This window comes from Miniopterus natalensis, chromosome 16, assembly GCF_054644295.1.
Source record: "Miniopterus natalensis isolate mMinNat1 chromosome 16, mMinNat1.hap1, whole genome shotgun sequence".
Taxonomy (NCBI): Eukaryota; Metazoa; Chordata; class Mammalia; order Chiroptera; family Miniopteridae; genus Miniopterus; species Miniopterus natalensis.
This window is the reverse complement of record NC_142096.1, coordinates 1675216-1688429: the sequence shown is the minus strand read 5'-3', so window position 1 is coordinate 1688429 and position 13214 is coordinate 1675216. Positions and strand designations below refer to the sequence as shown.

Below are 13214 nucleotides of genomic sequence, written 5' to 3'. Positions count from 1 at the left end.
CAATGATCCGCGTTAGCAGGACGCGGGATGGATGGAAGCACACGTGATGGACCTAGAGGACGCCTGTGCCCTGTGCCCCCAGGATGCACAAAGCTCAAGTCAGACGCTGAGACTGTTGGGAAGACCCCCCCAGTGAGTCTCCTGGACGTGTCGGCTCCCAGCCGCCGCCTGCTTGTCCTGAGCCCGGTAGGAAGGGTGAGGACCCGCCTTGGAGATGCCGCGCTCCGCGGGAAGGGGGGCCCCGGGGTCTGCATGAACCGACAGGTGCCCACATTTCTCTGCTTAGTTTCACGGTGCCTGGTGGAGAGCAGGGTGCAGACCCCCCAGACCTACGCTGGCTGCTCCCACGGAGCGGGACCGTCGCCCAGGACCCCTCTGCTCCGCGCGAGAAAGGGGAGCCTTCGGATCCTGCTGGTCGGTAGCGAGGGAGAACGGCGCTGACCTGACCGCTGCTCTTCCCGAGGGTCACAAACCTGGGGCCTCCTGCTTCACGACACCTCGTGCTGTTTGATGAAGTACACGCAGAGTTTCCATGGCAACACGCGGCTGACTCTGGGTTTTTCAGAGGCGGGCAATTAGCATATTTTAAAATAACTTGATTGTTAAATCAAACAAAAGAAAATCACCTTAGGACAAAGATACTTGAGATGAATTCTCTGTCGTATTTTTCCTAATTATCTCTGCGCCCCTCCTTTTTCACATCGACGGGCAAACAACGGTGACTGTTTTAAAGGCGACGTTTATTTTAAACCTCAACAAGGACTTGCGGGAATGTTCTTAGTCTTTTATGGCTCACGTTAGGCCCGGTAGTTACTGAAAATATGAGTTTGTTTATTAACAGCAGACAGATCCACTTACTTATTTCAGGATGATCATTTCTTTATAATCAATCCCTGTGACAGAGATTACATTCGGTCCTGAAGTCCCGAGTCCCGCTCTCCCTTCTTAACGAGCTTAACATCTGAGTGTGTTTTGAGGAGTTGACAGGGATAAGGGACTTAAACCGTGGCGATGTCTAAACTGAAGCTGAAGGATCCAGCAGAAGGAAGTCGAATGCAGCTACACAGCCGGCGACCTCGGGCCTGCTACGGTTTGTTGATGTTTTCAATGCAGTTTTGATTTCCCCTTCATGTTCGTGCCTGTTTCATTTGTCCAGATGCAAATAGCTAAGCAATGAAAATATTACAGGAAGAAGACCATGGAAAAGTTGGTATAGACCAGATACTATCGATAAATCATGTAACGTGCAGAATTAATATAATAATGATCATCACAGACTTCAATATTTTATTTTTCGTTGTAAACAAACTCATTTATTACTGTGTGACAATCTAAAAATGCATCTTTTTTTGTTATCAACAGATAGGAATGTATATCTTGCACTGATCGCAAAATGACGCAGGTAACTAGATATATGGCAGGATCATAAAATTTATTTCTACTTACAAGCAGCCATATGCAAGAACATCAAAATTTATTTTCATAGGCTCACTATAAATAATTTCTTCTATAAGGTTATATGCCACTCTCTCAAAATCATATCGAATAAAGCTGAGATGTATTTTTAATAAAGAACAGAATATTTTGTTCTTGGTTTTAACAACACAAACCTAATTGTGGTTTAAAATTCTATTAATTTTCACATTATTTTAAGTTTTTAAACTCATTCTTTCAATTGTTGCCTGGTCAGCTTTACTTGATTTCACTGCAGTGAGTTCAAGAATAAACATTTGTCTTTCCTGATAGACACGACTGGCTCAAAAACAATCAACGTAGCCAGGGCTTAATAAAAGAAGAAAAAATAAATATGAACATGGCAAGATCTAAGTGAATACATTTAGGGAAGGATATTATACATGAAAGATTGTGAGGAAGACCACGCTTCAAGGACCTGCTACATTGGTGGGGGTTTTAGGGATTCAGAGGATGCTGCACGCCAGGAGCTCCTCTCTGAGGGAGGGCCCTTCGCCAGCTAAGGGGAGGAACAGGGCGTCGTGGGCTTCTGTGGGCTCTGAGCACGTGTGCAATTCCCGGGAATTCTGCTCTGACGTCATTGAGGGCACCTGGCCACGCCGCACCCCCAGGCCAGCTGTTTGGGAAGGGGCTCTGATCCATTCCCATTGATTTCAGACAATTTCTTTTCTTTTTATTTATTTTAAATATATCTTTATTGATTTCAGAGAGAGGAAAGGAGAGGGAGAGAGAGAGACAGAAACATCAATGATGAGAGAGTCATTGATCGAGCCCACAACCCAGGCCTGTGCCCTGACCGGGAACTGAACCCCAATTGCCTGGATCTGAGGTCAACGCTCAACCGCTGAGCCATGCCCGGCCGGGCTCTTTTTTTTTTTTTTTTTTTTTAATATATTGATTTCAGAGAGAGGAAGGGAGAGGGAGAGAGAGAAACATCCATGATGAGAGAGTCATTGATCGGCTGCCTCCTGCACACCCCCGACTGGGGATCGAGCCTGCAACCCGGGCCTGTGCCCCAACCGGGAATCGAACTGCGATCTCCTGGATCCTAGGTCGATGCTCAGCCGCTGGGCTCAGTGATTTCAATATGCTTCTCATGGCCTCATCACAGGCCACTCCACCACCCCTTCCAACAGGGAAAATCGTGCCGCTCACATGCTCGTGAGGCGGGCTCCTCAGAAGAAGTGGTCCAGAGAATTGGAAGGGAGTGTGGACATTTCATGCACATAACAAATACCCAGATTCAAGCAGCCGAGTCCTGGAAAATCTTGGCATGTAGCTTAGACTGAGCAAAAATCAATCAATAAATGTATGCAAGTGAGTCTTTCGTTCAATACGACCAACGTGCGTAACGTCTCCGAGCACATCAGCGAGCCCTGCAGAACTAGAAACCCGTGGGGGAGCCGGAGGCCAGAACGGCGACCGGTCCTTGGGTGCGTGACGTCTTCACAAAGTACATTCAGCCTGGTTACAGCACAATTGCTATTTTGTACAAAATGCCAAAAAAAGTCCACTCAATCAGGCCACCTGCCACATGCCACTAATTTCGCTTAATTTAAATCACAGTGCACTTGCATGGATGGGTTCCCCTTAAACGCAGATTTAGTCTCTAAACGGAGAGGCATGGCGGTTATTTCAGATCTAATGTCCCCCACTGGTCGCGTTTGGGAGTCTTTCCAACACCAGGAGCGAGGTGTTTGGGGTATAACATCTCCCCGGTCGCCTCTGGGAGCCGCTTCCAGCTGTCCTGGGCTCCTGCCTGCCTGGCACATGACGCGCCAGCCCCGGGAAAATGGAACAAACGCCTGCTCGTCCCTGTGGGTTCTTCGGAACCGGGCCCAGCTCCCGCTTTCTTCGTGTTCTGACTGAAACGCCGAGGGAAGGGCGGCAGGCTTGTTTCCCACTCTTCTCTCTTCGGCGCCGCGAGGCCGCGCCGCTCTGTGTTGGGCACCTTGGAAGATGAACAGAGCCCCGAACAGCGAGCCCGAGCGCGTCCTCCGCGGAGATCAGCGGGCCGGGCGCTGCGGGGGCCCTGGGCCTGCCCCGCGGCCCCGGCGGCGACCGGCACAGTCCCCTGGCGACGCCCTCGGCTGCCGGCTCTGGGGCGGCAGATGCTCATCTGGACAAGGGCACGGCCCCCACCTACCGCGTACTTTATGGGCTTAATAAAGTCGTCCCTTCGCTGCGCAGAGTCCAGGGAAATTATTATTTTTACCTCACTTCCTCGAGCTGTGAAATCGTGCCCTGGGCTCTAGTATAATCAGAATAAAAGCGGGGGAAGATGTTTGCTCGGCTATTTGATTTTTTTTAAAACCGAATGGTCATTTTTATACAATAAAGGGCACAACAGGTCTTAGATGTTCAGCTTGATGAGTCTGGATGAAGCTACAAACCCACGTAACTGCCTCTCACTGGAAGACGCGTATCAACCCCGTCACCGGGAAGGGCCCTGTCCCCTCTCCCGGCCCACGCTCGCCCACGTTTAGCCCAAGGGGGAGCCACTTTGAATTTCCCCACAGGGATTAACTCTGCTGTTCTTAGAATTCAAACAGGGACCTGGATGCATGACATTCTGTCGGCCTTTTTTCACGCGACATAACAATTTTGAGATTCACCCACGTTGCGGCCATGCATCGTCGGGAGGTCACGCTCTTCCATTATTACACAAAAATATACACGTATCCAATATCCTGTGATGCTCATTTTTTCTTTTTGGACTTTACGAATGAGGCAACTTGAGGCGCTCTCGTCGGCACGAGTTCCACGTCTCTTGGGGAAACAGTTGAAACAAAACTGCCGAGTCACTGGCCAGATATGGGTTTAACTTTACAAGAAATCACCCCAGAGTTCTTCAAGACGGTGTATTCTTTTATGTTCCCAACAGCAGTAAATATTTTGATGTTTGCCAGCTTCTCTTCAATGGTTAGTGTCTTCAGGAGGCCAAGAAATCTCCCTCGAGCTCACACACACGTTTGGTTATGTATCTGCATTAAGCTCTATAATGTTAGCTATCTTTAGGCTCATGGCTCACTATGAATTATTTTTTGCCTCTGAAGTATGTTAGAGTGTGAGAGTCTTTTTTTTTTTCTTTTTTCTATAAAGACATCCAGGTGTTCCAGATCTATTTTTCAAAAAGAATCTCACTTTACTGTTGGATTGCCTTAGAAACTTTTATAAAAAACAACAACAAAACACTCCTGTATGCTTGAGTCTATTTCTATATTCCACCTTCTCTCCTATTGATATATATTTTTTCTTTACCCTGATAGGCACTATCTCTATTATTGAGCTCTCAGTCAATTACTTTGATTCTCTCTCTTTGTTTAAATTTAGGAGTATTCTGGCTATTCTAGGGTATTTGTGTTTGAAGGTGACTTAAAATTCATTTGTCAGTTTCTGTAAAGAAGCTTGCTGAGCTTTGAGTGAGATTATATTGAATCATTTTGGGAGAAACAGGCAATGATATCAAGTCTTCCAATCCATGATCGTTGTATATCTACCTATTTATTTAGGGTCTTCCTGAATCTCTTAATTTTTAGTTATAAAAGCAAGAAGCACAGGTTCTTGAAAGGCTCAAAGCCTTTATCTGCCCATATTTCAGGTCCTTTCTGAAGGTTACACTGCCTATTGTACCCCCCCCCCCCATTTTTTCATACCAACAGAGTGAGCATATGTATTAGTTTTGTGTGGCTGCCATAATGAAATACCACACGTGGGTAGTTCAAAACAACAGAAAGTAACTGTCTCAGTTCTGGAGTCTAGAAATCTAAAATCAAGGCGCTGGCAGGATTGTGCTCTCTTGGAAATCTGTAGGAGAATCTAGATTCTGGTCTTTGCCAGTAATTAATTCTTGGTATTCTTGACTTGTAAATGCATAACATATATAGTCAATATATCTATGTATTAATGTGTATAGATATATACACACACATATATACATTATATCCACACATTATATGTGTATATATTATATATATGATATACAAATACATAAATGTGTATATATATTAGTGGGTATATTTATAAATATTATTTGCCAATCCCTTTAAGTAGTTTTCAATGGAAAGTCTGATGCCAGGATTTTAATTATAAAGAGACCAATTATATAAATATACAAGTTAGGTCCTAAAAATGCTGGAGAGCATAGCATCGGGATGCCTAACTTCCATATTATCTGTAAATCTAGAGCAAAAGTGAGCTTTGGAAATCTGTAGCACGAGGTAAGGGGCCCTTGAAACCGAAACTGCCAGATGTGAGTGAGTTAGCCTGAAGACAAAATATAAGCCAGAAATCAAGAAATCCTGATGTACCTCAGTGCATTAGGAACCATTAAACTATTCTCAGAAGCATGAAAATTCTCCGAAATGCAGTCAACTCCCACAAAATTAAGCAGCATGTTCACAGAAGGTGCATCCAACTCAGTCAACCCTGAGGACTGGGAATGGCATTCTGCTTTGCCGTCACCTGCCGTGTGTGACCGGGCGGGGGCATCTGTTCGCAGCAGATGCCTGGTCCCATCACGGAGAATGGGGGGCTCCACTGTCATCGGCGGCGAGACCAGGGACAGGAAGGCTGGCTTAGGTCTCTGTAAGTGGGCTGCTTTCCCAGGAAAACATCGGGAAAGAGGCAGATTCGATTTGTCCTCGGCAGGGTTTCTGGAAGATGACTGACACCACCCTCTCCGTCTCCCCGGTGCCGCAGGGACCCAGCCTACGAGCAGCATCTTTTAAGGTGCCTGTTAACCCGTCATTGTGACTCGGCAGATACCAGGGACAGCGGGGCTGCTCTGCATGCCAGGTGTGACTAACCGGGGGACGCGGAGGATCGATACTCCACATCGGCTCACTCTGTTCCCGGCAAAGATGCTTCCACGACCCTCGGGACCGCGTAAGATGCTTTTAGGAAAATTGCTAATATGGACTCGGTAGAAAAGGGTACGGAAAGCCATTTGCTTGAGCATTTTGGCAACGTGCCCACGAGACATCGTGAAGAACACTACTAAGCGCTCCCGTTCTATTCTCATTGCATTACGGTGCGAACATATACACACATGCTCCCTGCTGGGTTATCAAGAATATAACCATTTTACGGACGGTTGTTTAAAAGATCCGTGTAGAACGCCTGGGGAGGGATTACCGTTCCAAATATTTTTAACTTTTCCATTAAATTACTCTGGGCTTTAAATTGTCCTCAAAAGGGACAGATGAACAGACCAAAGTAAACTGTGTTGGAAGCATGACTGTGGCACGTGCTTGCGTCGGCAATACTGCAGGAGAGAGAAAACATCCGTGACGTGAAGAACGCACTGGGGGCCGAAAAGCTTTAAAGTTAAAGATCAATGTTAAGAGGTCTTCGGGTGTATTCTGGAACCTGAATGCTGACATTTTTATTAACTTTTTATAAAAGTACGACATGCAGAGAATAAGACACAGATGATCACAACTGTATATATCAATTAAGAGAGTCTTTCATTATTTGCATTATTGAGCCAAACTCTTGACTTTAATTTTGACCAGAAATAGATTTGTTCTGTTATTTTTAGAAGGGCAAAATGGCTATATATTTGGAAAGAGAAATATCAGAAACAGAATGAAATATGTTTTAAAAATTCATAAAAGACATGATTAGTTCAGCATTAATTCATAATCTGAAGTTCAGTCTCATGATCCAGCAGCATAGACTTCAAAACCTTTCGTTTCCCCCCAGACATCCGGGCTCCTTTGTAACAACACCCCCTCGGCGCTGGTGCGCAGGTTCCGGCCCTCGCCCGGGAGAAGCAGGGCTCCTTCCGCCTGTGCCTGCTCCGAACAGAGCTGAAGAGCAGGCTCAGCGGCTACACCGCTCCTAACAGACCAGCTGAAGGGCCCCGAAAGCTGCCTCTCGGCTCCCAGGCACGCGCAGAAGCTCACGTTCATCTCATAACCTGATACATGCCGGTCTGGGCGTCACAGGATCTAGCCTGTTCTGATTTGAACCTCATGAGCTTCACGTGATAAATTAGAGTCACACTGTGACCCAAAGGAAATAAAATAATTTCAGTGAAGGAGAATATTAAGGATGATAAGGGCAATCCAAAAATGTTTTGAAATTTGTTACCCATAGGTGGGTATAGCTTAGATAGGTCCTTAATATAAATTGGGCAATATATTGCAAGTACATTTGAGATTGTGAGCAATAATGTTATAAAATAATAAAAGTAATTTTAAAAGTATAAGATGTATAGTAGTCAATGTTTTATTGGATTGTCTGCATTTCACTTATTCATTAAAAAGAATTCATTATATGTTCTGGATATGAGTCCTTTATCATATGTAAGTATTGCAAGTACCTCCTCCCACTTCGTGGGTTTAAAAAAATTAATCTCTTAAGAGTTTGTTTGGATGAACAAGAATTTTTAATTTTAATATAGTTTAAGTCTAGCCTATGTCTAGTGCACAACAAGAGCTCAATATATTTTTTGCTGTTCAAGGTCCCGCCTATAATTATGACCTGCTTTTGGTTGAGGTTGGGATGCTTAGATTTTAAAGGAGAGTAAGCCTGTTGAAACTGGGCCACTAAGACCATGATATCACCATAATAATGATGTAAATGGGCATTTTACACATATGCATGTCAAGATTCCAATAACACACTTAAGCATCTTACTGACATTACCTTTGAATCACAGCACAAATATCACCTGACCGTCAGTCGGATACATTGCAAGTTTAATACCTTTTTCTGTATGTATCACGGACCTTTTTAAAGGGGGTCTTTTGCACCTTTTAAACCAACCACAGCTTCCAGGCATAAGAATTAGAATGTTTATCCCAACAATGTTTTATCCTATTAACATTTTAGAGCAGCAATGGAGACGCATAATAACCTTCAGGTATATTTGGAAACGTATTTGCAACTGGAATCCACTAGATTAGGGTAAGTACAGAGTAAAAACTTTCACATCATCGAAGCTAAGATTATATTAATTAACAATATTTTTTAAAAAGCATTTTAATACTTACCTACACTAAACAGCATTTCCCCTCCATTCCTGTTGAGAAGCGCTGGTTCGCTCACGTGGCCCCTTTGCTGCTCGCTGGCTCCCACGCGTGGGGGAGGGATTCTTCCTGAAAGGCACAAAGAAGTACTTTCACAAGATTTTGATGGAAATATTTATCATGAATCTGACACGAGCTTTTGGAAACTTTGAACGGGAAATTGAAAAGCTCTTATGGCCTATCCTATTATGAATGTGTAGCAATAATAAAGCATCGTGTCCAGGGAAAGCTGAAAAAAATGGAAAGAAGTCTAGTCGCCTAACGTCAACGACCGACAGTCACGTCCTTGGAAGCTTCTGCTTTAAATTTAATTCTGTACAAACGAATTCGAGCAAGAACTGTGCGCATTGTCGTCGGATCCAGCCGTCCACGGGGCCAGGATAATGGGAAGAAATCTCATTACAGACACACAGACACGCTGAATAAGAGAACAGGAGCGATTTTAAATGCAGAGCTGAACGCAGCGCACAGGAGATAAAGCCCCGTCTCCGAGAGGCAGGATCTGCCGGCTGACACGCGGCCCTCGGACGGCGGCTGAACCCATTGGTGTTTGGGAGGCTGCCCACGCCCACGGCACAGGGACACGCACTCGCGGCCACGCGTGGGTAGGAGACACGGCTTGTACATCTCAGAAAGTTCGAGGTGATAACTGTAAGTTCCCACGCACGGTGGGACGGGGGCACCGACGGCCGTTGCATCCGCCCGGCTGAGATGCGGGACCTTCTAGGACCACAGGGGCCTCACGATGCCCTTTTATAAACACGCTCCCGCCCCCCTGCCGCCGCCCCCCCTCTAAACCCCTGGTAGCCACTGAATTCCTGTCCATCTCTGTAATTCTGCCAGAAATGAACATACAGTTGGCGACGTTTGGGGCTGTCTTTTCCCGCTGGAATCTCGGCAGAGCCGCCGAGGTGGCTGCTGTGTCAACGCCGCTCGTGTTTGCCGCTGGGCAGCGTTCCGAGGTCCGGCCCAGCCCAGGCTGTTCCGCGGTTTTCTGGCCGCCGGCCGCCTGGTTCCTAGCGCTGCCGAGGCCGGAGGGCCACAGGCGTTCACGCCCGGCCCGGTGGGAGGCTCGGTCTCTAACTGTCGGGGCAAATGCCGAACAGTGCCGTCGCCGGGCTGCATGGCACTTGTGCGTTTAGTGCAAAAGAAACAAAAGACCCCGTCGCTAACAGTAGGTAGCGTTCATTTAAAAACGTGCAAAGAGAGATCGCATGTTAAATGTTCTTAACACGCACACGCACACGCGCACACACGCGCACACACGCACACACACGCACACACACACCCCACAAAGGGAGACGAGGCTCTGGGAGGGGGCGGGTGCGTTCAGTACCTTGACTGTGGTGATGCTGCCAACGTTCATATCACAGGTTTTGCCCCCAGTATAGCACAGGGGCGCCCTCAGTGGCTAAGGGGGAGCCAAGCGTGTGTCTTACCCTGTGCAGGGCCTGGGCGCCCGGACAGGGTCACGGTCACGGTCACGGTCACGGTCACGGCCACGGTCACGGCCACGGTCACGGCCCCAGCACAGCCCGGGCCGGGTGCCGCTCCTCTCGGGCCTGCAGGGTGGAGGAGGCCTGGCCTTCAGCTGCCAGCGGGGCTGCAGGCTACACTCAGCTGCGCCCGAGCGCCCGCCTTCCCGGGTGAAGGTGCGTCGGGGCGGGATAAACGGGATTTGGCCGAAAGGACTTCAAAGGACGCTCGGGCACTAAATGGAAAAGTCATTTCTCGGACCTGAGGCCACCCAAATGCCTCCGAGCCAAGACAAATAAAAACATACATTTTTAATAGTCTAATTGATCAGAGGTCTCGTGGATTCTGGTCTTTCTATAACTTTCTTTTGTAATTTTTTTTTCACCTTTTAAAATAATTGTGGGTTTAAAATAGATGTTCTTGTAGCACCTTTACATTTTCTTATAATGTGAGTAAATATTTTACATTAAAAAAACAAAGGACACTTTGCAGTATGTACCCAACTGCAATACTTGCTAATAAAATTTTCCACTGGCTTGGATTTAAAATTTTACAAAGCGTATTAATAAACGGTACCCACTCATCCCTCGTGAGCGGCTGAAGGCAGTGTCCTGGCCGCACGTCCCGTGTCCTCTCTCACCCGCGTTTACTCGTCAGAACGTATTTATGGCACGTCCATTCCGTGCCGGGCTGGGAGCTGATGTAATTAGAAAAATTTGAGATGTTACATCAGCCGGGCATTGATTTCATTTCCTCTGTTACAAGTATTGATTTCTGATACATAGAAAGCACAACACTTGGTTGTCATTTTAACCACGCTGTGAGCGGTGTACCCACCAGGTAATAACAATATAAAATAAAGGGATCTCGTCTCTACATCCAGTGAGGAACCTGAAGCATAAATACAAAGTCAAACCACGGGGTGTAGTCACCTGGGGACGAACAGAAAGGCGGCATTCCGTCCGCGAGCGCGGCTGCCGTCAGGATGTCGCTGCACCTTAGGCCCAGGGAGAACACGCGCTCTGCGGCCGGCAGGGGGGCGGGAGCGTCGGCGGCCTGCGCACGGTCTCTCCGGGCCTCGCCGGGCGGCCAAAGCTGTGGCCGGCTGCGTTTGGTTGAACTCTAGTATATGTCTGTCAACTGTGCACTAGACTTTATCTTCTAACGTCAATGTAATCTGAATAAAGTTTAATTAAAGTAAATATGATTCTTAATAATTGACTGCTAATAAGACTATTTAAAAAGTACTTTCATATATAATTAACCAACAATGGCAAACATTAGCTATATAATAACTTACATTGGTGGCAAATCAAGTTGCATTCAGAACAAAATCAAATTAAAACTAATATAACATGTATATTTCCTCTGAAGCCCCGCAGGTGAAAGATGCTTAAAGGCTGCTGCACTGGGAACTATTAGATTCGAAAGTCACCTGCGACTCATTTAACTCATGACCCTGGTCTCCTGTGACGTCAGCTGAGCTCCACCACCCTCGGTGCTCTCGGGTGGACCAACCTCCGTTTCCCACGGCGGCCAAGACCCACCTCGGGGCCTTGGTCCACCCCCCCCCTTTGTCCAAACAATGCGCACACTTTACAGGGGGGCCATCCGCCCGCCGCTCACTCCTGAAATGAAAATGGTAATTTCATAGTTTACTCAGCAAGCACCTCATTTTGACTTTGAAGCTTATCAGATGTTTTATCAACGCAGGGAAACATTTTCTTTCTCTGGATGCCAACTGTTGGGGGACAGAATTAAACAATCCGCTTCCCATCATAAAAGGAAATCTTCTTTTGGGTAGAATTAGAATACGAGGCGCTGATCTTCTGCCAGTGATACGGGCCCGCGTCATGTTAAAAAAAATATGTATTTTAGTGACTGAAAACTACAGAATAAAATCTGGCACATCCGTGAGTAGAGACTATGATCACCAGTTATTTACTTTACAAAAAAATTGGAAAGAGATAAAATCAGTGAGAGGTGTTCACTTTATTTATTTTTAATAAAAAATATCATAGTGAGAACATTATTCTGGGGGATTATCTCTGGAGCTCATCCTAAAATATCAGGGCTGTAAAGCGCCTTAGAGACAGACGCTGTGCTGGTCTCCTATGTGGCATTATTTGCAGCATATTACCCGGCAGGCGCTCTGAGCACCTGGCCTGCGGATATTATTACTAACAGGCAAATAAACACAAGCTTTTCCGTGTCTAATATGACAGAGGTGAATTATCAAGTACTTCCAAGGAGAAACTGCAGGTTATTACTCCTGCAATTTCCTATTAAAATAAGTTTTATTTAAACATAATAATGGTGGGTGCACAAATCTGAATTAAATTATACATTTAAATATATAGAGTTTCCCCCAAACATGTATACACACACTTTGAGTAATTATAAAGGCAGTGTTTATTAAAATACATCTCGGTTTCAAAATTGAACTATCAGCTATTAAAATGTGTATAGAGTTTTTGGGCCACTCTGTGTATTTAGGATATATGATAATCTTAGCCAAGAATGCTTATTTTATCTCCAAGTTAGGATTCACTTCAACTCTACCACCTACCCAAAGCCATTTAATGTTGATATGAGTATGGTAACATATAACTATTTTAAGATTTTATTGCCTATATTACATCTTCACTGTGCTATGCTTACATAGGTACTTTTATAATTAAAATGTTATGTGTTAATAATCTGTCTGAAATGCTTGGATTGCAATATTTTGAAGGTAATTTAGAAATGGTATATAGAACGACTCTCTTTTCATTCGAATAATTAGCTCATCAGAGAATTTCATTCCACAAATTGTGCCTATTAAATAACATTTCTGAATAGAGTATCCCATGATTAAGAATTTAACCTATTTCCAGATAAACCTTACAAAATACTATGGCCAACTGTCTGGATCATGTCAACACAATATACCAGATTGCACATGTTATTTACATCGAACAGCATTTTTGAGGAGTCATTTCCGAAATGCAGTTGTTCCAGGAGCTTTCAACAGGCATTCTGAAGTAGGAAAAAAACACCGAGGCCCGTAGACGCAGAATCCAAAGACTCATTGCGTTTTCATTGCTATGGTATGTTTGGGATATTTTCTGCAAGGCAACAGAGGTGAGTTATGGATTTATTTTATTGATCAGTTCCATTGAGAATAATGATGATGATGACATTTTGAATTTTATAAAGGCCAAGCCAACAGAAGCGGTTCTGAGTTGA

General features: G+C 45.3%; 1 long non-coding RNA gene across 16 annotated transcripts in view; it reads right to left on the bottom strand.

Annotated features, from left to right (window-relative positions):
- Positions 1-13214, bottom strand: part of LOC107526463 (uncharacterized) — a 276844-nt gene that overhangs the window by 49831 nt on the left and 213799 nt on the right. For 15 of the 16 annotated variants that reach the window (XR_015715769.1, XR_015715774.1, XR_015715766.1 and 12 more), the window contains one exon: positions 8475-8579. This is a non-coding gene — a long non-coding RNA (uncharacterized LOC107526463). Of the gene's footprint in view, positions 1-158; positions 1167-8474; positions 8580-13214 lie in introns of those variants that run through there. The other variant, XR_015715777.1, reaches the window with a different exon arrangement.